Source organism: Hyla sarda, unplaced genomic scaffold (genome assembly GCF_029499605.1).
Source record: "Hyla sarda isolate aHylSar1 unplaced genomic scaffold, aHylSar1.hap1 scaffold_314, whole genome shotgun sequence".
In the NCBI taxonomy this organism is placed as follows: Eukaryota; Metazoa; Chordata; class Amphibia; order Anura; family Hylidae; genus Hyla; species Hyla sarda.
In genome coordinates this window covers 69,095-93,566 of record NW_026609869.1, presented here as the reverse complement: position 1 = coordinate 93,566, position 24,472 = coordinate 69,095, and the positions used below count along the sequence as shown (strand labels likewise).

The following is a 24,472-nucleotide window of genomic DNA, read 5'->3' as shown; positions in this document are numbered from 1 at the left end:
GAGGAGCATCAGCACTGCTCTGCCTGAGCAGAACCATCACCGCCATAGGTTGTCAAATAACCCGGGTTTAACCCACACAGGTAAGTCCAATGGGGTGCAGGCATGTCCTCTATGCTTACAGCTTCCCGTGGGTGTTGGTTTGATACCGTTTGGGGACAGCCAAGGAGGCATCTGCAGGCAACAAAGGTAGGTGTGTGCTTGTGTGTGTGTTTCCTATGCAGATCCTAAGCCCAGTGTCACATGCAAGTAGGAGGAGTAAGAAGGGTTCCTGGCAAATCCGGGTTATGGATTGCATTTAAAAAGGCCCCGTGGGAGTGCAATGGGCCCCTGTCTTGCTGCTTAGCAATAATGGTATGGGTTTAGGTTCTGCTGTGTGTACTGGTGGTTGACTGCCCCCCAGCCCAGAGTGTGCATGGAAAATTGTCTGGCAGCCTCCCTGACAGCAAGCAGTGATAGTGCCCATGAAGGGCACCTTGTTGGGCCCGCCCCTTTCACGGTTATCGCTTCTCGGCCTTTTGGCTAAGATCAAGTGTAGTATCTGTTCTTATCAGTTTAATATCTGATACGTCCCCTATCTGGGGACCATATATTAAATGGATTTTTGAGAACGGGGCCGATTTCGAAGCTTGCTTCCGTCGCCCTATGCATTGACCCGATATGGCAGTATCTTCGGGTACAGTGCACCACCCCCTTACAGGGTTAAAAAGAAAGATTCCTACTTTCATTGCTACCTGCTTGCTGGCTAGCCAGCTAGCCAGCCCTGTGGGCCTTGCTGCTGCTGCAGCCAAAAAACAAAAGGTGGTGCTGCTGCTGCTTCTGCTGCTTCTGCTGCTTCTGCTTGTGTCTGGCCGCTGTTGGAGCGTCCAGGCACAGGACTTCTGCTGCTGCTGACTAAATGGCCTCCTTAATTGGATCATTTGAGTAGCCAGCACACCTGTGCAGGTAGGGCATGACATGATAGGCAGCTGCCTTGATAGCGGGTGGGTGCTGAATGTTCCTAATTGACAAAATAAGATTAATGCTTATGAAGAAATATAAAATCTCATCCCTTCCCCAATATCGCGCCACACCCCTACCCCTTAATTCCCTGGTTGAACTTGATGGACATATGTCTTTTTTCGACCGTACTAACTATGTTACTATGTAACATAACATGGGGGGGGGGGGGTCTCCTGGCTGTTCACACAGGTGTGTCATTGCTGTACATTGACCATGCATTGCTTCTGTGGTATTGCAAAGGCAAAGACAAATGCTTCCAGCCATCCATTGCACTAATGGATTGGTCATCAGCTGGCTGTCTATGTCCCGCATCAATATAGACCAAAGTACAGAGGGTTAGGCTATGCTATTGTGCACCTACCTGATGCATCAGAAGGTGCGAGGCCCTTGCTAAATTCTGTGCACAGACTTTGAGATCTATACTTTAGACTGTATCTAAACCTGCTCCAACATGGACTGACATTCTGGCCTACTTTCAGCCGATGCGACTTGTCTGTCGCTGAACAGTCGCTTTTTATGTATTCAGCACCTATGTATAATGTTGTAAAAATGCTCTAGAAGCTAAAGTCGCAGAAATGTCACACATATTTGGCCTGCAACTTTCTGTGCGACAAATTCAGACAGGAAAAATCAGTATAAATCCTTAGAAAATTATCCCCCAGTGTCTCCATCTGCTGGCGGTATTGAATAAGCATTGCTGCACTGATGGGGTATGCATTAGACGAAAAAAAAGAAGAAAAAGAAGAATAATACGCCCAGAAAAGAGGCGAAAAGGAGAAAAACGTAAAAAAACTTGAAAAAAAAGTAAGAGGAAGAGAAGGGAAAAAAAGGTGGAAATGGGTTTAAAAGTGATTTCGGCGGAGAAATATATATATATATATATATATATATATATATATATACGCGCACACACACACATATATATAAACGTATTCTCCGTTGAGATATTGCAGCCGCTGCTGTGTCCAGGCCCAGGAGCCTTAGCACTGTGCTGTGATGTCACTCAATACCACTGACATCACTAGGTGTAAACAACATCTCTCCTTTGCTGTGTATGTGACTATGGAGCTGTTTGGTGATGTCGTCTATTATGGCCTTCATAGAAGCAACAGGAGATTGTTGCATCCATCTAGAACCCTCAGAACTACAGTGCTATGATGTCACTCACTTCCACAGGCCTTGCAGAGTGTAAACAACAACAACCCAGCTTTGTTGTGTATGTAACCATAGGGATTTGTGATGTCACCTAGAACCTTCACAGCAGCGACAGCTTTATGAGGAGCATCAGCACTGCTCTGCCTGAGCAGAACCATCACCGCCATAGGTTGTCAAATAACCCGGGTTTAACCCACACAGGTAAGTCCAATGGGGTGCAGGCATGTCCTCTATGCTTACAGCTTCCCGTGGGTGTTGGTTTGATACCGTTTGGGGACAGCCAAGGAGGCATCTGCAGGCAACAAAGGTAGGTGTGTGCTTGTGTGTGTGTTTCCTATGCAGATCCTAAGCCCAGTGTCACATGCAAGTAGGAGGAGTAAGAAGGGTTCCTGGCAAATCCGGGTTATGGATTGCATTTAAAAAGGCCCCGTGGGAGTGCAATGGGCCCCTGTCTTGCTGCTTAGCAATAATGGTATGGGTTTAGGTTCTGCTGTGTGTACTGGTGGTTGACTGCCCCCCAGCCCAGAGTGTGCATGGAAAATTGTCTGGCAGCCTCCCTGACAGCAAGCAGTGATAGTGCCCATGAAGGGCACCTTGTTGGGCCCGCCCCTTTCACGGTTATCGCTTCTCGGCCTTTTGGCTAAGATCAAGTGTAGTATCTGTTCTTATCAGTTTAATATCTGATACGTCCCCTATCTGGGGACCATATATTAAATGGATTTTTGAGAACGGGGGCCGATTTTGAAGCTTGCTTCCGTCGCCCTATGCATTGACCCGATATGGCAGTATCTTCGGGTACAGTGCACCACCCCCTTACAGGGTTAAAAAGAAAGATTCCTACTTTCATTGCTACCTGCTTGCTGGCTAGCCAGCTAGCCAGCCCTGTGGGCCTTGCTGCTGCTGCAGCCAAAAAACAAAAGGTGGTGCTGCTGCTGCTTCTGCTGCTTCTGCTTCTGCGTGTGTCTGGCCGCTGTTGGAGCGTCCAGGCACAGGACTTCTGCTGCTGCTGACTAAATGGCCTCCTTAATTGGATCATTTGAGTAGCCAGCACACCTGTGCAGGTAGGGCATGACATGATAGGCAGCTGCCTTGATAGCGGGTGGGTGCTGAATGTTCCTAATTGACAAAATAAGATTAATGCTTATGAAGAAATATAAAATCTCATCCCTTCCCCAATATCGCGCCACACCCCTACCCCTTAATTCCCTGGTTGAACTTGATGGACATATGTCTTTTTTCGACCGTACTAACTATGTAACTATGTAACATAACATGGGGGGGGGGTCTCCTGGCTGTTCACACAGGTGTGTCATTGCTGTACATTGACCATGCATTGCTTCTGTGGTATTGCAAAGGCAAAGACAAATGCTTCCAGCCATCCATTGCACTAATGGATTGGTCATCAGCTGGCTGTCTATGTCCCGCATCAATATAGACCAAAGTACAGAGGGTTAGGCTATGCTATTGTGCACCTACCTGATGCATCAGAAGGTGCGAGGCCCTTGCTAAATTCTGTGCACAGACTTTGAGATCTATACTTTAGACTGTATCTAAACCTGCTCCAACATGGACTGACATTCTGGCCTACTTTCAGCCGATGCGACTTGTCTGTCGCTGAACAGTCGCTTTTTATGTATTCAGCACCTATGTATAATGTTGTAAAAATGCTCTAGAAGCTAAAGTCGCAGAAATGTCACACATATTTGGCCTGCAACTTTCTGTGCGACAAATTCAGACAGGAAAAATCAGTATAAATCCTTAGAAAATTATCCCCCAGTGTCTCCATCTGCTGGCGGTATTGAATAAGCATTGCTGCACTGATGGGGTATGCATTAGACGAAAAAAAAAGAAGAAAAAGAAGAATAATACGCCCAGAAAAGAGGCGAAAAGGAGAAAAACGTAAAAAAACTTGAAAAAAAAGTAAGAGGAAGAGAAGGGAAAAAAAGGTGGAAATGGGTTTAAAAGTGATTTCGGCGGAGAAATATATATATATATATATATATATATATATATATATATACGCGCACACACACACATATATATAAACGTATTCTCCGTTGAGATATTGCAGCCGCTGCTGTGTCCAGGCCCAGGAGCCTTAGCACTGTGCTGTGATGTCACTCAATACCACTGACATCACTAGGTGTAAACAACATCTCTCCTTTGCTGTGTATGTGACTATGGAGCTGTTTGGTGATGTCGTCTATTATGGCCTTCATAGAAGCAACAGGAGATTGTTGCATCCATCTAGAACCCTCAGAACTACAGTGCTATGATGTCACTCACTTCCACAGGCCTTGCAGAGTGTAAACAACAACAACCCAGCTTTGTTGTGTATGTAACCATAGGGATTTGTGATGTCACCTAGAACCTTCACAGCAGCGACAGCTTTATGAGGAGCATCAGCACTGCTCTGCCTGAGCAGAACCATCACCGCCATAGGTTGTCAAATAACCCGGGTTTAACCCACACGGGTAAGTCCAATGGGGTGCAGGCATGTCCTCTATGCTTACAGCTTCCCGTGGGTGTTGGTTTGATACCGTTTGGGGACAGCCAAGGAGGCATCTGCAGGCAACAAAGGTAGGTGTGTGCTTGTGTGTGTGTTTCCTATGCAGATCCTAAGCCCAGTGTCACATGCAAGTAGGAGGAGTAAGAAGGGTTCCTGGCAAATCCGGCTTATGGATTGCATTTAAAAAGGCCCCGTGGGAGTGCAATGGGCCCCTGTCTTGCTGCTTAGCAATAATGGTATGGGTTTAGGTTCTGCTGTGTGTACTGGTGGTTGACTGCCCCCCAGCCCAGAGTGTGCATGGAAAATTGTCTGGCAGCCTCCCTGACAGCAAGCAGTGATAGTGCCCATGAAGGGCACCTTGTTGGGCCCGCCCCTTTCACGGTTATCGCTTCTCGGCCTTTTGGCTAAGATCAAGTGTAGTATCTGTTCTTATCAGTTTAATATCTGATACGTCCCCTATCTGGGGACCATATATTAAATGGATTTTTGAGAACGGGGGCCGATTTCGAAGCTTGCTTCCGTCGCCCTATGCATTGACCCGATATGGCAGTATCTTCGGGTACAGTGCACCACCCCCTTACAGGGTTAAAAAGAAAGATTCCTACTTTCATTGCTACCTGCTTGCTGGCTAGCCAGCTAGCCAGCCCTGTGGGCCTTGCTGCTGCTGCAGCCAAAAAACAAAAGGTGGTGCTGCTGCTGCTTCTGCTGCTTCTGCTTCTGCTTGTGTCTGGCCGCTGTTGGAGCGTCCAGGCACAGGACTTCTGCTGCTGCTGACTAAATGGCCTCCTTAATTGGATCATTTGAGTAGCCAGCACACCTGTGCAGGTAGGGCATGACATGATAGGCAGCTGCCTTGATAGCGGGTGGGTGCTGAATGTTCCTAATTGACAAAATAAGATTAATGCTTATGAAGAAATATAAAATCTCATCCCTTCCCCAATATCGCGCCACACCCCTACCCCTTAATTCCCTGGTTGAACTTGATGGACATATGTCTTTTTTCGACCGTACTAACTATGTAACTATGTAACATAACATGGGGGGGGGGGGGGGGGTCTCCTGGCTGTTCACACAGGTGTGTCATTGCTGTACATTGACCATGCATTGCTTCTGTGGTATTGCAAAGGCAAAGACAAATGCTTCCAGCCATCCATTGCACTAATGGATTGGTCATCAGCTGGCTGTCTATGTCCCGCATCAATATAGACCAAAGTACAGAGGGTTAGGCTATGCTATTGTGCACCTACCTGATGCATCAGAAGGTGCGAGGCCCTTGCTAAATTCTGTGCACAGACTTTGAGATCTATACTTTAGACTGTATCTAAACCTGCTCCAACATGGACTGACATTCTGGCCTACTTTCAGCCGATGCGACTTGTCTGTCGCTGAACAGTCGCTTTTTATGTATTCAGCACCTATGTATAATGTTGTAAAAATGCTCTAGAAGCTAAAGTCGCAGAAATGTCACACATATTTGGCCTGCAACTTTCTGTGCGACAAATTCAGACAGGAAAAATCAGTATAAATCCTTAGAAAATTATCCCCCAGTGTCTCCATCTGCTGGCGGTATTGAATAAGCATTGCTGCACTGATGGGGTATGCATTAGACGAAAAAAAAAGAAGAAAAAGAAGAATAATACGCCCAGAAAAGAGGCGAAAAGGAGAAAAACGTAAAAAAACTTGAAAAAAAAGTAAGAGGAAGAGAAGGGAAAAAAAGGTGGAAATGGGTTTAAAAGTGATTTCGGCGGAGAAATATATATATATATATATATATATATATATATATATATATATACGCGCACACACACACATATATATAAACGTATTCTCCGTTGAGATATTGCAGCCGCTGCTGTGTCCAGGCCCAGGAGCCTTAGCACTGTGCTGTGATGTCACTCAATACCACTGACATCACTAGGTGTAAACAACATCTCTCCTTTGCTGTGTATGTGACTATGGAGCTGTTTGGTGATGTCGTCTATTATGGCCTTCATAGAAGCAACAGGAGATTGTTGCATCCATCTAGAACCCTCAGAACTACAGTGCTATGATGTCACTCACTTCCACAGGCCTTGCAGAGTGTAAACAACAACAACCCAGCTTTGTTGTGTATGTAACCATAGGGATTTGTGATGTCACCTAGAACCTTCACAGCAGCGACAGCTTTATGAGGAGCATCAGCACTGCTCTGCCTGAGCAGAACCATCACCGCCATAGGTTGTCAAATAACCCGGGTTTAACCCACACGGGTAAGTCCAATGGGGTGCAGGCATGTCCTCTATGCTTACAGCTTCCCGTGGGTGTTGGTTTGATACCGTTTGGGGACAGCCAAGGAGGCATCTGCAGGCAACAAAGGTAGGTGTGTGCTTGTGTGTGTGTTTCCTATGCAGATCCTAAGCCCAGTGTCACATGCAAGTAGGAGGAGTAAGAAGGGTTCCTGGCAAATCCGGCTTATGGATTGCATTTAAAAAGGCCCCGTGGGAGTGCAATGGGCCCCTGTCTTGCTGCTTAGCAATAATGGTATGGGTTTAGGTTCTGCTGTGTGTACTGGTGGTTGACTGCCCCCCAGCCCAGAGTGTGCATGGAAAATTGTCTGGCAGCCTCCCTGACAGCAAGCAGTGATAGTGCCCATGAAGGGCACCTTGTTGGGCCCGCCCCTTTCACGGTTATCGCTTCTCGGCCTTTTGGCTAAGATCAAGTGTAGTATCTGCATTTGGTCTGGTCGGAAGGTGTCTGTGGTACCCCGCTTCTCGGCCTTGGGGGATTGTCTCTCCTTACGGAGGGACTTCACCCCCTTGCTGCTATTGGGGAGCGGGCTTAGTCCACGGACAACGGGTTGCGATCCCCCTGTCTCTGGGACCTTGTGTCTCAGAAGGCATTTTCGGTACGTTGAGCGTTACCTGTAGCTTCGGAAGCACCTAGGGTACCCCCGACCTCTGCCTTGGGTAAGGGTTCCGCTTTTATAGCGGGATTCCGAGCCCCTGCTGCTATTGGGGAAGGGGCTTAGTCCCTGGGTGTGGAAGATGCCGTTCTCCTGGGCTTTCCCCTCTGGGGAAATGTCGATGCGAAATACCATCCGCATAGAGGTGTCGGAGAGCCATCGTCAGTTGAAGAACCTCCGCTTCATTGCGGAGGTGATTCTTCTTGACTACTTCCGCCTCAATAGGGAGGACATCCTGTGTCTAAATGACCAGGAAAGCCGTGGCCTGTATACCGTCACCTTCACGGCCACGGCGTGTTGCGATAACATCTATGCAACCTTGTCTGGTGCGGACCAGAGGGACGATCGACTCGACGGTCTTTCGTTCCAGTTCCTCTATTGTGAGGAACATATACCGTTGGTGGTGGCTATGCACAGCCCTCATGTGACCACGGAGGATATAGCCACTTTTCTTCGGCGATACTGCGAAGAGGTGCGATTCGCAAACAAAATCTTGAACTCCGTGCGGTTCTGGAACGGCAAGAGGAAGTTCTGGGTCAAGCTCCGTAAGGATCCCGGTGGTATTGGGGGTCTTTGCCATCCGCCCCCAAATTTTGCCATCGGGAGAGTTCGGGGCTTCCTGTTCTATCCTCAAATGCCTATGTATTGCCGAAATTGCTTGAGGTTTGGCCACACCCAGGAGACCTGCGGCGCGGAGCGTGTGATTCGCTGCAATAGGTGTGGCCAAGAAGGTCACATAGCCTCAAGATGTAGCCATACGATAAGGTGCAACCTCTGCGGAGAGGAAAATCACGATTTTAATTCCTGTCCCCATAAAGCAAAAACTACGATGGGTGGGTCAAGGCTGGGCCCACCCAAAGAGGGGACAGGACAAAAGACGTCCTTTTTTAAGATGCCCAAACCCCAGATGGCAGGTACTGATGGGTCCAGGCCCAAGACCTCTGGTGCTCCATCGGGGGGCCCACCGGTGGTAGTGCTAGGGGGAGGCCATGGGGATTCCACGAAGCCCGGGCGGGTGATCGAGTTTACTGCCCGGGAAATTGAAAGACGTCGATCGACTTCCTACCTGGCTCAAGAGCCCGCCGAAACTTCTGAAGGGGGCTCACCTGTGGCGGGTGGCAGCCGACGGGCCTCGGTGGGGGCAAAAGTGGACCCAAAATTGCAGCATAAGCCAGGTACTGGCTTGGCCCAGGGTCGCCCTGCTCCGGACGAAGAGGCCCCGGTGAAAGCCCGCCGGAAGGGGAGCCAGGTGGCCAGGTCTGAGCCCGGTCCTGTTACTCCGCCTATACAGGACAGGGCCAAGAAGACAAGTGGCGCCAAACCAGGGTTTGCTGCCCCGCCAGCAGTGGACCCGGTGGGTAAAACTGGCCATCGTCGATCGATGGGGAAGTTGGAGCAACAGTCCTCAGCAACGCTTGCTGGGGAACAAGCGATGAAAACTTCCCAAGGTAGCGGCAAAGGTTCCGGAAAAGAGGCCTCACAGGCCCCTGTGCAGCAGTTCCAGTCGTCAAATGATGAAAGAAGACGCAGATCCATCAGCCGGGGGCCAGAGATTACATCGAGTGAGAGCAACACAGAGGATATGGACAGCAGTGTGACATTTAAAAGACAAAGAGAAGAAGAAGAGGAAGACATTCAAAGGAAAGCGGCGTGCCGTAGTTCGGACGAGAGCGAGCTCAGGGTCGGGGCATCATCGATCTCAAGCTCCGACCCTCAGAACATCAAGGAGCTGATGACCCCGCAGGCGGGGGATGACGGTACGCAGCTTATTATTGACTTTGATTCTCCAAGCACGGACTCTCCATAAACTATGCCTATCCCTGTAAAAATTGCCTCACTCAATGTGAGGTCCTTAAAGAGCCCTGATCGCAGGGCTGCTTTATTTTCTTATCTAGAGACATGTGACTTTGACCTTTGCCTGCTACAAGAATGTGGAATCCCTAGTAAAATGGACTATAAAGACTTAAAAGAAGACTGGAAGCTGGGCCCATCCATATGGTCCGGTGCAAATGACTGTCGTTCTGTGGGTGTTGGGCTGCTCTGCCGAGGCCAGTCCTTTTCTATTCATACAGTAACTGAGATTGTGCCTGGCAGAGCTCTTTTAATTCATCTATATTTTAATGGACTTTTAATTCGTGTTTTAAATGTGTATGCCCCTCCTGATAAACAGGAGCGGGCAGAACTATTTGAAATTTTACCACTGTTTTGTGTTGGGTCTTCCCCCCTGCTGGTGGGAGGTGATTTTAACTGCATACGTGATGGGGAACACCGGCAGGGTGGGGATATTAATCGTAAAGACCGCACTTCTTACCTGCTTAAAAATTTTATTGATGATTTTAATTTGAAAGATTGCTGGAAGGATCTCTTGCCGGAGGACCCAGGCGCCACATGGTCCAATGGAAGAGTGAGCTCCAGAATCGATTTTATTTTTTCCTCTAGAGCTTTTAAACCCCTGAAATGCACGCTCGAGCAGAATATCTTCTCTGATCATAAGCTCCTCTTGGTGGGCCTGGAGCTAGAGGGGGAGCAAAAAGCAAAAAGGGGCCTCTGGAGATTAAACACCACACTCCTAGAGGACCCTGAGATAAAAGAGGAGTTTGTGCGGACCTACCAATGCTGGCAATCACAAAGAAAACCCCACGAGCCTATGCTGCACTGGTGGGAGGGCACCAAATCTAAAATCAGATTTTTTTTTATCAAAGCAGGTAAGAAGAAGGCAAAAATGGAAAAACAGTGGTTTTATGTTCTTAACATGCGTTTAAATGTACTTTTTAAATTGAAAGAAGCTGGTATGGATGTAGAAAATGATATTTTAAACCTTAAAACTGAAATAAAACATGCCATAGAAAAGAAAGGGAAACAAATCATTTTTAACTCACATGTGCAGCACCTGGAGGAGGGCGAGAAATGTTCCCGTTTCTTTTTTAAAAAAGTGATGAATAGGAGGGATATCATCCAAAACCTTGAGGGTGAATCCACTCCAAAAGGCATGTTAGATGCAGTTTTTAACTTCTACCAGCTTCTTTTTAATAAGAAAGATCTTAATCCATCCTTTTTAGAACATGTTCTTAATTCCCTTGATTTTAAGCTAGATGTTTTAGACCAGGAGGTTTTATCCCGTGATCTTAACTTAGATGAACTTTTATTTGTTTTTAAAAGTTTTTCTAGTGGGAAGGCCCCTGGGGAAGATGGTTTACCCATCGAATTTTATTTAGCTTTTTGGGATATTTTAAAGGATGATATGGTTTTATTGTATAAAGAAACTTTTATTGTTAATGAACTTCCCCCTTCCTGGAGGAGGGGGATTGTATCATTACTTTTTAAAAAGGGTGAAAAGGATATGCTAAAAAATTGGCGCCCCATCACACTTTTAAATGTCGATTATAAAGTTTTAGCCAAGTTATTAGCTGTCCGTTTTAAACCTTTTATTCATAAATTAATTCACCCAAATCAGGTTTGTGGGGTACCTGGAAGGTCTATAGCTGAATCCCTAAATATTTTAAGAGATGTTTTATGGTATTTTAAGGATAGAAATCAAACTGTAGCAATTTTATCCTTAGACTTTGAAAAAGCCTTTGATAGGGTCTCCCATGAATACCTGTTTTTAGTTCTTAAAAAGATGGCAGTGCCTGAAACGATTTTAAGCCGAATCATGCTTTTATACCGATCCTGTTTTAGTCAAGTCTCTGTTAATGGCTTTTTAACCAGCGGTGTTCCTCTTTTATCAGGTGTCAAACAGGGCTGCCCCCTGTCCCCACTCCTTTTTATTTGCGCAATCGAACCACTGATGGCCCTCCTCAGAAAAGACCGGGTAGTAAGAGGCGTACCGATACCTGGTGGAGGAGGGACCCATCTAAAGGTGTTGGGGTACATGGATGATGTCACCATACTGTGCCCGGACTCTCCATCCATGAGGGGGGCATTGAGGAACACCAGCTATTTCTGCGAGGTCTCTGGTTTTAAGCTAAACACAGATAAATGTGACTGTTTTTATATTGGCTCCTGGGATTCATCCATCACCCCAGGAGTCACAATGCAACAGGATCAAATTAAAATTTTAGGTATTGGTTTTAACCAGGTCAATGATGGGAGCCCTAACTGGGATTCAGCTATAGCTAAGATGGAGAAGAAGATTTTAATGTGGAATCTTAGAAACCTTACCATGGAGGGGAAGATTTTAATAATAAAGATGGTTTTACTCCCTATTATGCTATACATTGCCATGGTATTTCCTCCATCTATTTTATACATTAAAAAAGTAACTAGAATTGTTTTTTCTTTTTTATGGGGTTCAAAAATGGAGAAATTAAAGCGTGATTTTATGTACAAAAGTAAAGATAATGGCGGGAAAGATGTTCCTAACCTTTTTACTTTCTTTTACATAAAGTATTTCTGTTTCTGTTTTAAAATTATTAAATCCGATGGCATTTTTAGCTGCTTTTTAAGGTACGCTGCGGGCATGGTTTTTAAAAGATGGTTGCGCATCCCTCTGAACGCTCCGGTGCTTCTGTGTCCCCCAAAACATTATGTGGTGTTGGAAAAGACAGTCAGGCTCCTAGGTCTCCAAGATTTGGAGCCTGACATACTGGGGGACCAGAGAAAGGTATCAAAGGTCCTCAGGCGGAGTGAGGTTACCCTGGCAGTGTCCAATTTCACACAGGCAAGATCCAAAAAGGTATGGCGGAACGTGTACGGGAAGTTTCTGGCGAATGTACACAGGGATCTTGCCTGGGCAATCGTCCACCAGTGCCTCCCTACTCGTGAGTTCCAGCACAGGCGAGGACTGGTGGCGAGAGCCAAGTGCCCGAGAGATGGCTGCGGAGTGGACGAAACGGTGCTGCACATATTTTGGAACTGCCCTTTTGCACGGGAGCTTTGGAGGAAGGTAGGCCCACTTTTGAAGTGGGCCTGCGGCCTAAAAGATTTTAATCACGAATGTGTCTTTTACGGTCTTTTTAACTGCCCCAATTTTAAACAGCAGATGATCTGCTGGATGATTATTAATTGTTTTAAAAATGCCATCTGGAAAGTTAGGAACATCTTACTTTTTAAACATGATTTTATTGATGTTAAAAACTGTATAAAGCTGGCCCTGAGTGAGATGTACATCTATTACCTAAGAGACAAGAAACAGTTGGGGGCCAGCGAGGCAGCATCCATGTGGTGTCTGCCTCTATGGAACGAAATAACAGTATAATCAGTTTTTATGACATTTGTATAATGTTTTATCCTGCCATTTTTATTTTTTCTCCTTTTATTACTGGTTTTATTATTTGTATTTTAAAACTTTTGTGAACCTTTTATTATTTTGCATTTTAAATTTTGTATGGTTTCTTATTTATTCAATAAAATTTTGTTGAAACCTTATCTGTTCTTATCAGTTTTCATGCTGGTGGGGATGGGTGCTGCATGGAGGATGCAGGTGTACCAGGGCTTTCCGGGGCTGGTTCTGAGGAATCAGCTCGACGGCTGCCCCGATGTGACTTGTTCCCTCCGGGTCTCGCCATGAGGCTGAGAGGGTCTAGAGCCGAGGTACTTTTGTGCCTCGGGGAGTGGTGACCCCGAGGTGCCGAAACTCACTGGGAGGATAGGCTCACTGAGTTGAAGCACGGGCACCATAATCTCTTCACCTTGTGGCACTCACCTCTTGATTCCCGGCCTTCTGGCTAGGATCAGAGAAATTTTTATAGATCCGGCCGGATGTCCGGGCAGTATATCTGCACACATTCACTTATTTATTTCTTTTTTGTCTCACTGTGTCACTTTTTGCGTGTTGTGTGTTCACAGGATTGGTCAGGATGCGGTAGCCCTTCTGGGTGTCCCTCCTGGCGGTCTAGGGGAGGTGTGTGTGGCCATTAGGTTCCGCACCTCCCTGCAAACACCCCGGGTACTCCTGCTTTGGCAGGGTACCTACCGTAATCGGCTCTGCGGGCAGATACCTTGGCTAACGCCAAGGGGGATGCCGGGAGCATTTGTGGTCCCCTAGTAGCTTCGGCGAAAAGGGACATCGAACCTGGAACCTCGCAGGTACCTTTTGGTCCGGAGGCGAAGGGTAAGGTTTGTTGGGGGGCCTCTCTCCTATCGGAGAAGGGCTTGCGATAGACCGCATCCTTTGTGCACGTTTTTTTAGTGTAACACGTTTGCACTTTTTCTTGCACTTTGGGTGAATCGAAAGCACGTTCCTCGGCTTTAGATAAAAAAAAAAAAAATAATCTGTTCTTATCAGTTTAATATCTGATACGTCCCCTATCTGGGGACCATATATTAAATGGATTTTTGAGAACGGGGGCCGATTTCGAAGCTTGCTTCCGTCGCCCTATGCATTGACCCGATATGGCAGTATCTTCGGGTACAGTGCACCACCCCCTTACAGGGTTAAAAAGAAAGATTCCTACTTTCATTGCTACCTGCTTGCTGGCTAGCCAGCTAGCCAGCCCTGTGGGCCTTGCTGCTGCTGCAGCCAAAAAACAAAAGGTGGTGCTGCTGCTGCTTCTGCTGCTTCTGCTTCTGCTTGTGTCTGGCCGCTGTTGGAGCGTCCAGGCACAGGACTTCTGCTGCTGCTGACTAAATGGCCTCCTTAATTGGATCATTTGAGTAGCCAGCACACCTGTGCAGGTAGGGCATGACATGATAGGCAGCTGCCTTGATAGCGGGTGGGTGCTGAATGTTCCTAATTGACAAAATAAGATTAATGCTTATGAAGAAATATAAAATCTCATCCCTTCCCCAATATCGCGCCACACCCCTACCCCTTAATTCCCTGGTTGAACTTGATGGACATATGTCTTTTTTCGACCGTACTAACTATGTCACTATGTAACATAACATGGGGGGGGGGGGTCTCCTGGCTGTTCACACAGGTGTGTCATTGCTGTACATTGACCATGCATTGCTTCTGTGGTATTGCAAAGGCAAAGACAAATGCTTCCAGCCATCCATTGCACTAATGGATTGGTCATCAGCTGGCTGTCTATGTCCCGCATCAATATAGACCAAAGTACAGAGGGTTAGGCTATGCTATTGTGCACCTACCTGATGCATCAGAAGGTGCGAGGCCCTTGCTAAATTCTGTGCACAGACTTTGAGATCTATACTTTAGACTGTATCTAAACCTGCTCCAACATGGACTGACATTCTGGCCTACTTTCAGCCGATGCGACTTGTCTGTCGCTGAACAGTCGCTTTTTATGTATTCAGCACCTATGTATAATGTTGTAAAAATGCTCTAGAAGCTAAAGTCGCAGAAATGTCACACATATTTGGCCTGCAACTTTCTGTGCGACAAATTCAGACAGGAAAAATCAGTATAAATCCTTAGAAAATTATCCCCCAGTGTCTCCATCTGCTGGCGGTATTGAATAAGCATTGCTGCACTGATGGGGTATGCATTAGACGAAAAAAAAGAAGAAAAAGAAGAATAATACGCCCAGAAAAGAGGCGAAAAGGAGAAAAACGTAAAAAAACGTGAAAAAAAAGTAAGAGGAAGAGAAGGGAAAAAAAGGTGGAAATGGGTTTAAAAGTGATTTCGGCGGAGAAATATATATATATATATATATATATATATATATATATATATATATATATATATACGCGCACACACACACATATATATAAACGTATTCTCCGTTGAGATATTGCAGCCGCTGCTGTGTCCAGGCCCAGGAGCCTTAGCACTGTGCTGTGATGTCACTCAATACCACTGACATCACTAGGTGTAAACAACATCTCTCCTTTGCTGTGTATGTGACTATGGAGCTGTTTGGTGATGTCGTCTATTATGGCCTTCATAGAAGCAACAGGAGATTGTTGCATCCATCTAGAACCCTCAGAACTACAGTGCTATGATGTCACTCACTTCCACAGGCCTTGCAGAGTGTAAACAACAACAACCCAGCTTTGTTGTGTATGTAACCATAGGGATTTGTGATGTCACCTAGAACCTTCACAGCAGCGACAGCTTTATGAGGAGCATCAGCACTGCTCTGCCTGAGCAGAACCATCACCGCCATAGGTTGTCAAATAACCCGGGTTTAACCCACACAGGTAAGTCCAATGGGGTGCAGGCATGTCCTCTATGCTTACAGCTTCCCGTGGGTGTTGGTTTGATACCGTTTGGGGACAGCCAAGGAGGCATCTGCAGGCAACAAAGGTAGGTGTGTGCTTGTGTGTGTGTTTCCTATGCAGATCCTAAGCCCAGTGTCACATGCAAGTAGGAGGAGTAAGAAGGGTTCCTGGCAAATCCGGGTTATGGATTGCATTTAAAAAGGCCCCGTGGGAGTGCAATGGGCCCCTGTCTTGCTGCTTAGCAATAATGGTATGGGTTTAGGTTCTGCTGTGTGTACTGGTGGTTGACTGCCCCCCAGCCCAGAGTGTGCATGGAAAATTGTCTGGCAGCCTCCCTGACAGCAAGCAGTGATAGTGCCCATGAAGGGCTGTTGGGCCCGCCCCTTTCACGGTTATCGCTTCTCGGCCTTTTGGCTAAGATCAAGTGTAGTATCTGTTCTTATCAGTTTAATATCTGATACGTCCCCTATCTGGGGACCATATATTAAATGGATTTTTGAGAACGGGGGCCGATTTCGAAGCTTGCTTCCGTCGCCCTATGCATTGACCCGATATGGCAGTATCTTCGGGTACAGTGCACCACCCCCTTACAGGGTTAAAAAGAAAGATTCCTACTTTCATTGCTACCTGCTTGCTGGCTAGCCAGCTAGCCAGCCCTGTGGGCCTTGCTGCTGCTGCAGCCAAAAAACAAAAGGTGGTGCTGCTGCTGCTTCTGCTGCTTCTGCTTGTGTCTGGCCGCTGTTGGAGCGTCCAGGCACAGGACTTCTGCTGCTGCTGACTAAATGGCCTCCTTAATTGGATCATTTGAGTAGCCAGCACACCTGTGCAGGTAGGGCATGACATGATAGGCAGCTGCCTTGATAGCGGGTGGGTGCTGAATGTTCCTAATTGACAAAATAAGATTAATGCTTATGAAGAAATATAAAATCTCATCCCTTCCCCAATATCGCGCCACACCCCTACCCCTTAATTCCCTGGTTGAACTTGATGGACATATGTCTTTTTTCGACCGTACTAACTATGTAACTATGTAACATAACATGGGGGGGGGGGGGGGTCTCCTGGCTGTTCACACAGGTGTGTCATTGCTGTACATTGACCATGCATTGCTTCTGTGGTATTGCAAAGGCAAAGACAAATGCTTCCAGCCATCCATTGCACTAATGGATTGGTCATCAGCTGGCTGTCTATGTCCCGCATCAATATAGACCAAAGTACAGAGGGTTAGGCTATGCTATTGTGCACCTACCTGATGCATCAGAAGGTGCGAGGCCCTTGCTAAATTCTGTGCACAGGCTTTGAGATCTATACTTTAGACTGTATCTAAACCTGCTCCAACATGGACTGACATTCTGGCCTACTTTCAGCCGATGCGACTTGTCTGTCGCTGAACAGTCGCTTTTTATGTATTCAGCACCTATGTATAATGTTGTAAAAATGCTCTAGAAGCTAAAGTCGCAGAAATGTCACACATATTTGGCCTGCAACTTTCTGTGCGACAAATTCAGACAGGAAAAATCAGTATAAATCCTTAGAAAATTATCCCCCAGTGTCTCCATCTGCTGGCGGTATTGAATAAGCATTGCTGCACTGATGGGGTATGCATTAGACGAAAAAAAAGAAGAAAAAGAAGAATAATACGCCCAGAAAAGAGGCGAAAAGGAGAAAAACGTAAAAAAACGTGAAAAAAAAAGTAAGAGGAAGAGAAGGGAAAAAAAGGTGGAAATGGGTTTAAAAGTGATTTCGGCGGAGAAATATATATATATATATATATATATATATATATATATATATATACGCGCACACACACACATATATATAAACGTATTCTCCGTTGAGATATTGCAGCCGCTGCTGTGTCCAGGCCCAGGAGCCTTAGCACTGTGCTGTGATGTCACTCAATACCACTGACATCACTAGGTGTAAACAACATCTCTCCTTTGCTGTGTATGTGACTATGGAGCTGTTTGGTGATGTCGTCTATTATGGCCTTCATAGAAGCAACAGGAGATTGTTGCATCCATCTAGAACCCTCAGAACTACAGTGCTATGATGTCACTCACTTCCACAGGCCTTGCAGAGTGTAAACAACAACAACCCAGCTTTGTTGTGTATGTAACCATAGGGATTTGTGATGTCACCTAGAACCTTCACAGCAGCGACAGCTTTATGAGGAGCATCAGCACTGCTCTGCCTGAGCAGAAACCATCACCGCCATAGGTTGTCAAATAACCCGGGTTTAACCCACACAGGTAAGTCCAATGGGGTGCAGGCATGTCCTCTATGCTTACAGCTTCCCGTGGGTGTTGGTTTGATACCGTTTGGGGACAGCCAAGGAGGCATCTGCAGGCAACAAAGGTAGGTGTGTGCTTGTGTGTGTGTTTCCTATGCAGATCCTAAGCCCAGTGTCACATGCAAGTAGGAGGAGTAAGAAGGGTTCCTGGCAAATCCGGGTTATGGATTGCATTTAAAAAGGCCCCGTGGGAGTGCAATGGGCCCCCTGTCCTTGCTGCTTAGCAATAATGGTATGGGTTTAGGTTCTGCTGTGTGTACTGGTGGTTGACTGCCCCCCAGCCCAGAGTGTGCATGGAAAATTGTCTGGCAGACTCCCTGACAGCAAGCAGTGATAGTGCCCATGAAGGGCACCTTGTTGGGCCCGCCCCTTTCACGGTTATCGCTTCTCGGCCTTTTGGCTAAGATCAAGTGTAGTATCTGTTCTTATCAGTTTAATATCTGATACGTCCCCTATCTGGGGACCATATATTAAATGGATTTTTGAGAACGGGGGCCGATTTCAAAGCTTGCTTCCGTCGCCCTATGCATTGACCCGATATGGCAGTATCTTCGGGTACAGTGCACCACCCCCTTACAGGGTTAAAAAGAAAGATTCCTACTTTCATTGCTACCTGCTTGCTGGCTAGCCAGCTAGCCAGCCCTGTGGGCCTTGCTGCTGCTGCAGCCAAAAAACAAAAGGTGGTGCTGCTGCTGCTTCTGCTGCTTCTGCTGCTTCTGCTTCTGCTTGTGTCTGGCCGCTGTTGGAGCGTCCAGGCACAGGACTTCTGCTGCTGCTGACTAAATGGCCTCCTTAATTGGATCATTTGAGTAGCCAGCACACCTGTGCAGGTAGGGCATGACATGATAGGCAGCTGCCTTGATAGCGGGTGGGTGCTGAATGTTCCTAATTGACAAAATAAGATTAATGCTTATGAAGAAATATAAAATCTCATCCCTTCCCCAATATCGCGCCACACCCCTACCCCTTAATTCCCTGGTTGAACTTGATGGACATATGTCTTTTTTCGACCGTACTAACTATGTAACTATGTAACATAACATGGGGGGGGGGGGGGGGGGTCTCCTGGCTGTTCACACAGGTGTGTCATTGCTGTACATTGACCATGCATTGCTTCTGTGGTATTGCAAAGGCAAAGACAAATGCTTCCAGCCATCCATTGCACTAATGGATTGGTCATCAGCTGGCTGTCTATGTCCCGCATCAATATAGACCAAAGTACAGAGGGTTAGGCTATGCTATTGTGCACCTACCTGATGCATCAGAAGGTGCGAGGCCCTTGCTAAATTCTGTGCACAGACTTTGAGATCTATACTTTAGACTGTATCTAAACCTGCTCCAACATGGACTGACATTCTGGCCTACTTTCAGCCGATGCGACTTGTCTGTCGCTGAACAGTCGCTTTTTATGTATTCAGCACCTATGTATAATGTTGTAAAAATGCTCTAGAAGCTAAAGTCGCAGAAATGTCACACATATTTGGCCTGCAACTTTCTGTGCGACAAATTCAGACAGGAAAAATCAGTATAAATCCTTAGAAAATTATCCCCCAGTGTCTCCATCTGCTGGCGGTATTGAATAAGCATTGCTGCACTGATGGGGTATGCATTAGACGAAAAAAAAGAGAAAAAGAAGAATAATACGCCCAGAAAAGAGGCGAAAAGGAGAAAAACGTAAAAAAACCTGAAAAAAAAGTAAGAGGAAGAGAAGGGAAAAAAAGGTGGAAATGGGTTTAAAAGTGATTTCGGCGGAGAAATATATATATATATATATATATATATATATATATATATATATATACGCGCACACACACACATATATATAAACGTATTCTCCGTTGAGATATTGCAGCCGCTGCTGTGTCCAGGCCCAGGAGCCTTAGCACTGTGCTGTGATGTCACTCAATACCACTGACATCACTAGGTGTAAACAACATCTCTCCTTTGCTGTGTATGTGACTATGGAGCTGTTTGGTGATGTCGTCTATTATGGCCTTCATAGAAGCAACAGGAGATTGTTGCATCCATCTAGAACCCTCAGAACTACAGTGCTATGATGTCACTCACTTCCACAGGCCTTGCAGAGTGTAAACAACAACAACCCAGCTTTGTTGTGTATGTAACCATAGGGATTTGTGATGTCACCTAGAACCTTCACAGCAGCGACAGCTTTATGAGGAGCATCAGCACTGCTCTGCCTGAGCAGAACCATCACCGCCATAGGTTGTCAAATAACCCGGGTTTAACCCACACAGGTAAGTCCAATGGGGTGCAGGCATGTCCTCTATGCTTACAGCTTCCCCGTGGGTGTTGGTTTGATACCGTTTGGGGACAGCCAAGGAGGCATCTGCAGGCAACAAAGGTAGGTGTGTGCTTGTGTGTGTGTTTCCTATGCAGATCCTAAGCCCAGTGTCACATGCAAGTAGGAGGAGTAAGAAGGGTTCCTGGCAAATCCGGGTTATGGATTGCATTTAAAAAGGCCCCGTGGGAGTGCAATGGGCCCCTGTCTTGCTGCTTAGCAATAATGGTATGGGTTTAGGTTCTGCTGTGTGTACTGGTGGTTGACTGCCCCCCCAGCCCAGAGTGTGCATGGAAAATTGTCTGGCAGCCTCCCTGACAGCAAGCAGTGATAGTGCCCATGAAGGGCACCTTGTTGGGCCCGCCCCTTTCACGGTTATCGCTTCTCGGCCTTTTGGCTAAGATCAAGTGTAGTATCTGTTCTTATCAGTTTAATATCTGATACGTCCCCTATCTGGGGACCATATATTAAATGGATTTTTGAGAACGGGGGCCGATTTCGAAGCTTGCTTCCGTTGCCCTATGCATTGACCCGATATGGCAGTATCTTCGGGTACAGTGCACCACCCCCTTACAGGGTTAAAAAGAAAGATTCCTACTTTCATTGCTACCTGCTTGCTGGCTAGCCAGCTAGCCAGCCCTGTGGGCCTTGCTGCTGCTGCAGCCAAAAAACAAAAGGTGGTGCTGCTGCTGCTTCTGCTGCTTCTGCTTCTGCTTGTGTCTGGCCGCTGTTGGAGCGTCCAGGCACAGGACTTCTGCTGCTGCTGACTAAATGGCCTCCTTAATTGGATCATTTGAGTAGCCAGCACACCTGTGCAGGTAGGGCATGGCATGATAGGCAGCTGCCTTGATAGCGGGTGGGTGCTGAATGTTCCTAATTGACAAAATAAGATTAATGCTTATGAAGAAATATAAAATCTCATCCCTTCCCCAATATCGCGCCACACCCCTACCCCTTAATTCCCTGGTTGAACTTGATGGACATATGTCTTTTTTCGACCGTACTAACTATGTAACTATGTAACATAACATGGGGGGGGGGGGGGGGGTCTCCTGGCTGTTCACACAGGTGTGTCATTGCTGTACATTGACCATGCATTGCTTCTGTGGTATTGCAAAGGCAAAGACAAATGCTTCCAGCCATCCATTGCACTAATGGATTGGTCATCAGCTGGCTGTCTATGTCCCGCATCAATATAGACCAAAGTACAGAGGGTTAGGCTATGCTATTGTGCACCTACCTGATGCATCAGAAGGTGCGAGGCCCTTGCTAAATTCTGTGCACAGACTTTGAGATCTATACTTTAGACTGTATCTAAACCTGCTCCAACATGGACTGACATTCTGGCCTACTTTCAGCCGATGTGACTTGTCTGTCGCTGAACAGTCGCTTTTTATGTATTCAGCACCTATGTATAATGTTGTAAAAATGCTCTAGAAGCTAAAGTCGCAGAAATGTCACACATATTTGGCCTGCAACTTTCTGTGCGACAAATTCAGACAGGAAAAATCAGTATAAATCCTTAGAAAATTACCCCCCAGTGTCTCCATCTGCTGGCGGTATTGAATAAGCATTGCTTGCTGCACTGATGGGGTATGCATTAGACGAAAAAAAAGAAGAAAAAGAAGAATAATACGCCCAGAAAAGAGGCGAAAAGGAGAAAAACGTAAAAAAACGTGAAAAAAAAGTAAGAGGAAGAGAAGGGAAAAAAAGGTGGAAATGGGTTTAAAAGTGATTTCGGCGGAGAAATATATATATATATATATATATATATATATATATATATATATACGCGCACACACACACATATATATAAACGTATTCTCCGTTGAGATATTGCAGCCGCTGCTGTGTCCAGGCCCAGGAGCCTTAGCACTGTGCTGTGATGTCACTCAATACCACTGACATCACTAGGTGTAAACAACATCTCTCCTTTGCTGTGTATGTGACTATGGAGCTGTTTGGTGATGTCGTCTATTATGGCCTTCATAGAAGCAACAGGAGATTGTTGCATCCATCTAGAACCCTCAGAACTACAGTGCTATGATGTCACTCACTTCCACAGGCCTTGCAGAGTGTAAACAACAACAACCCAGCTTTGTTGTGTATGTAACCATAGGGATTTGTGATGTCACCTAGAACCTTCACAGCAGCGACAGCTTTATGAGGAGCATCAGCACTGCTCTGCCTGAGCAGAACCATCACCGCCATAGGTTGTCAAATAACCCGGGTTTAACCCACACAGGTAAGTCCAATGGGGTGCAGGCATGTCCTCTATGCTTACAGCTTCCCGTGGGTGTTGGTTTGATACCGTTTGGGGACAGCCAAGGAGGCATCTGCAGGCAACAAAGGTAGGTGTGTGCTTGTGTGTGTGTTTCCTATGCAGATCCTAAGCCCAGTGTCACATGCAAGTAGGAGGAGTAAGAAGGGTTCCTGGCAAATCCGGGTTATGGATTGCATTTAAAAAGGCCCCGTGGGAGTGCAATGGGCCCCTGTCTTGCTGCTTAGCAATAATGGTATGGGTTTAGGTTCTGCTGTGTGTACTGGTGGTTGACTGCCCCCCAGCCCAGAGTGTGCATGGAAAATTGTCTGGCAGCCTCCCTGACAGCAAGCAGTGATAGTGCCCATGAAGGGCACCTTGTTGGGCCCGCCCCTTTCACGGTTATCGCTTCTCGGCCTTTTGGCTAAGATCAAGTGTAGTATCTGTTCTTATCAGTTTAATATCTGATACGTCCCCTATCTGGGGACCATATATTAAATGGATTTTTGAGAACGGGGGCCGATTTCGAAGCTTGCTTCCGTCGCCCTATGCATTGACCCGATATGGCAGTATCTTCGGGTACAGTGCACCACCCCCTTACAGGGTTAAAAAGAAAGATTCCTACTTTCATTGCTACCTGCTTGCTGGCTAGCCAGCTAGCCAGCCCTGTGGGCCTTGCTGCTGCTGCAGCCAAAAAACAAAAGGTGGTGCTGCTGCTGCTTCTGCTGCTGCTTGTGTCTGGCCGCTGTTGGAGCGTCCAGGCACAGGACTTCTGCTGCTGCTGACTAAATGGCCTCCTTAATTGGATCATTTGAGTAGCCAGCACACCTGTGCAGGTAGGGCATGACATGATAGGCAGCTGCCTTGATAGCGGGTGGGTGCTGAATGTTCCTAATTGACAAAATAAGATTAATGCTTATGAAGAAATATAAAATCTCATCCCTTCCCCAATATCGCGCCACACCCCTACCCCTTAATTCCCTGGTTGAACTTGATGGACATATGTCTTTTTTCGACCGTACTAACTATGTAACTATGTAACATAACATGGGGGGGGGGGGGGGTCTCCTGGCTGTTCACACAGGTGTGTCATTGCTGTACATTGACCATGCATTGCTTCTGTGGTATTGCAAAGGCAAAGACAAATGCTTCCAGCCATCCATTGCACTAATGGATTGGTCATCAGCTGGCTGTCTATGTCCCGCATCAATATAGACCAAAGTACAGAGGGTTAGGCTATGCTATTGTGCACCTACCTGATGCATCAGAAGGTGCGAGGCCCTTGCTAAATTCTGTGCACAGACTTTGAGATCTATACTTTAGACTGTATCTAAACCTGCTCCAACATGGACTGACATTCTGGCCTACTTTCAGCCGATGCGACTTGTCTGTCGCTGAACAGTCGCTTTTTATGTATTCAGCACCTATGTATAATGTTGTAAAAATGCTCTAGAAGCTAAAGTCGCAGAAATGTCACACATATTTGGCCTGCAACTTTCTGTGCGACAAATTCAGACAGGAAAAATCAGTATAAATCCTTAGAAAATTATCCCCCAGTGTCTCCATCTGCTGGCGGTATTGAATAAGCATTGCTGCACTGATGGGGTATGCATTAGACGAAAAAAAAGAAGAAAAAGAAGAATAATACGCCCAGAAAAGAGGCGAAAAGGAGAAAAACGTAAAAAAACGTGAAAAAAAAGTAAGAGGAAGAGAAGGGAAAAAAAGGTGGAAATGGGTTTAAAAGTGATTTCGGCGGAGAAATATATATATATATATATATATATATATATATATATATATATACGCGCACACACACACATATATATAAACGTATTCTCCGTTGAGATATTGCAGCCGCTGCTGTGTCCAGGCCCAGGAGCCTTAGCACTGTGCTGTGATGTCACTCAATACCACTGACATCACTAGGTGTAAACAACATCTCTCCTTTGCTG

The 24,472-nt window shown here is 46.3% G+C and overlaps 8 non-coding genes and 1 pseudogene across 8 annotated transcripts; all 9 read left to right on the top strand.

The window, feature by feature from the left end:
* Positions 1-499: 499 nt before the first annotated feature.
* LOC130328806 (U2 spliceosomal RNA) lies at positions 500-689 on the top strand. The gene has a single exon (XR_008872671.1). It is a non-coding gene; the product is annotated as a U2 spliceosomal RNA (small nuclear RNA).
* Positions 690-2,774: 2,085 nt separating this feature from the next.
* Positions 2,775-2,965, top strand: LOC130328858 (U2 spliceosomal RNA). The gene has a single exon (XR_008872709.1). It is a non-coding gene; the product is annotated as a U2 spliceosomal RNA (small nuclear RNA).
* A 2,082-nt stretch (positions 2,966-5,047) lies between these two features.
* Positions 5,048-5,238, top strand: LOC130328867 (U2 spliceosomal RNA). Its single transcript, XR_008872717.1, has one exon. It is a non-coding gene; the product is annotated as a U2 spliceosomal RNA (small nuclear RNA).
* Positions 5,239-7,331: 2,093 nt separating this feature from the next.
* Positions 7,332-7,549, top strand: LOC130328837 (U2 spliceosomal RNA; annotated as a pseudogene).
* Positions 7,550-13,786: 6,237 nt separating this feature from the next.
* Positions 13,787-13,969, top strand: LOC130328828 (U2 spliceosomal RNA). The gene has a single exon (XR_008872691.1). It is a non-coding gene; the product is annotated as a U2 spliceosomal RNA (small nuclear RNA).
* Positions 13,970-16,062: 2,093 nt separating this feature from the next.
* Positions 16,063-16,253, top strand: LOC130328865 (U2 spliceosomal RNA). Its single transcript, XR_008872716.1, has one exon. It is a non-coding gene; the product is annotated as a U2 spliceosomal RNA (small nuclear RNA).
* A 2,088-nt stretch (positions 16,254-18,341) lies between these two features.
* LOC130328808 (U2 spliceosomal RNA) lies at positions 18,342-18,532 on the top strand. Its single transcript, XR_008872673.1, has one exon. It is a non-coding gene; the product is annotated as a U2 spliceosomal RNA (small nuclear RNA).
* A 2,105-nt stretch (positions 18,533-20,637) lies between these two features.
* On the top strand, positions 20,638-20,828 carry LOC130328799 (U2 spliceosomal RNA). Its single transcript, XR_008872665.1, has one exon. It is a non-coding gene; the product is annotated as a U2 spliceosomal RNA (small nuclear RNA).
* Positions 20,829-22,924: 2,096 nt separating this feature from the next.
* LOC130328864 (U2 spliceosomal RNA) lies at positions 22,925-23,115 on the top strand. The gene has a single exon (XR_008872715.1). It is a non-coding gene; the product is annotated as a U2 spliceosomal RNA (small nuclear RNA).
* Positions 23,116-24,472: the final 1,357 nt, after the last annotated feature.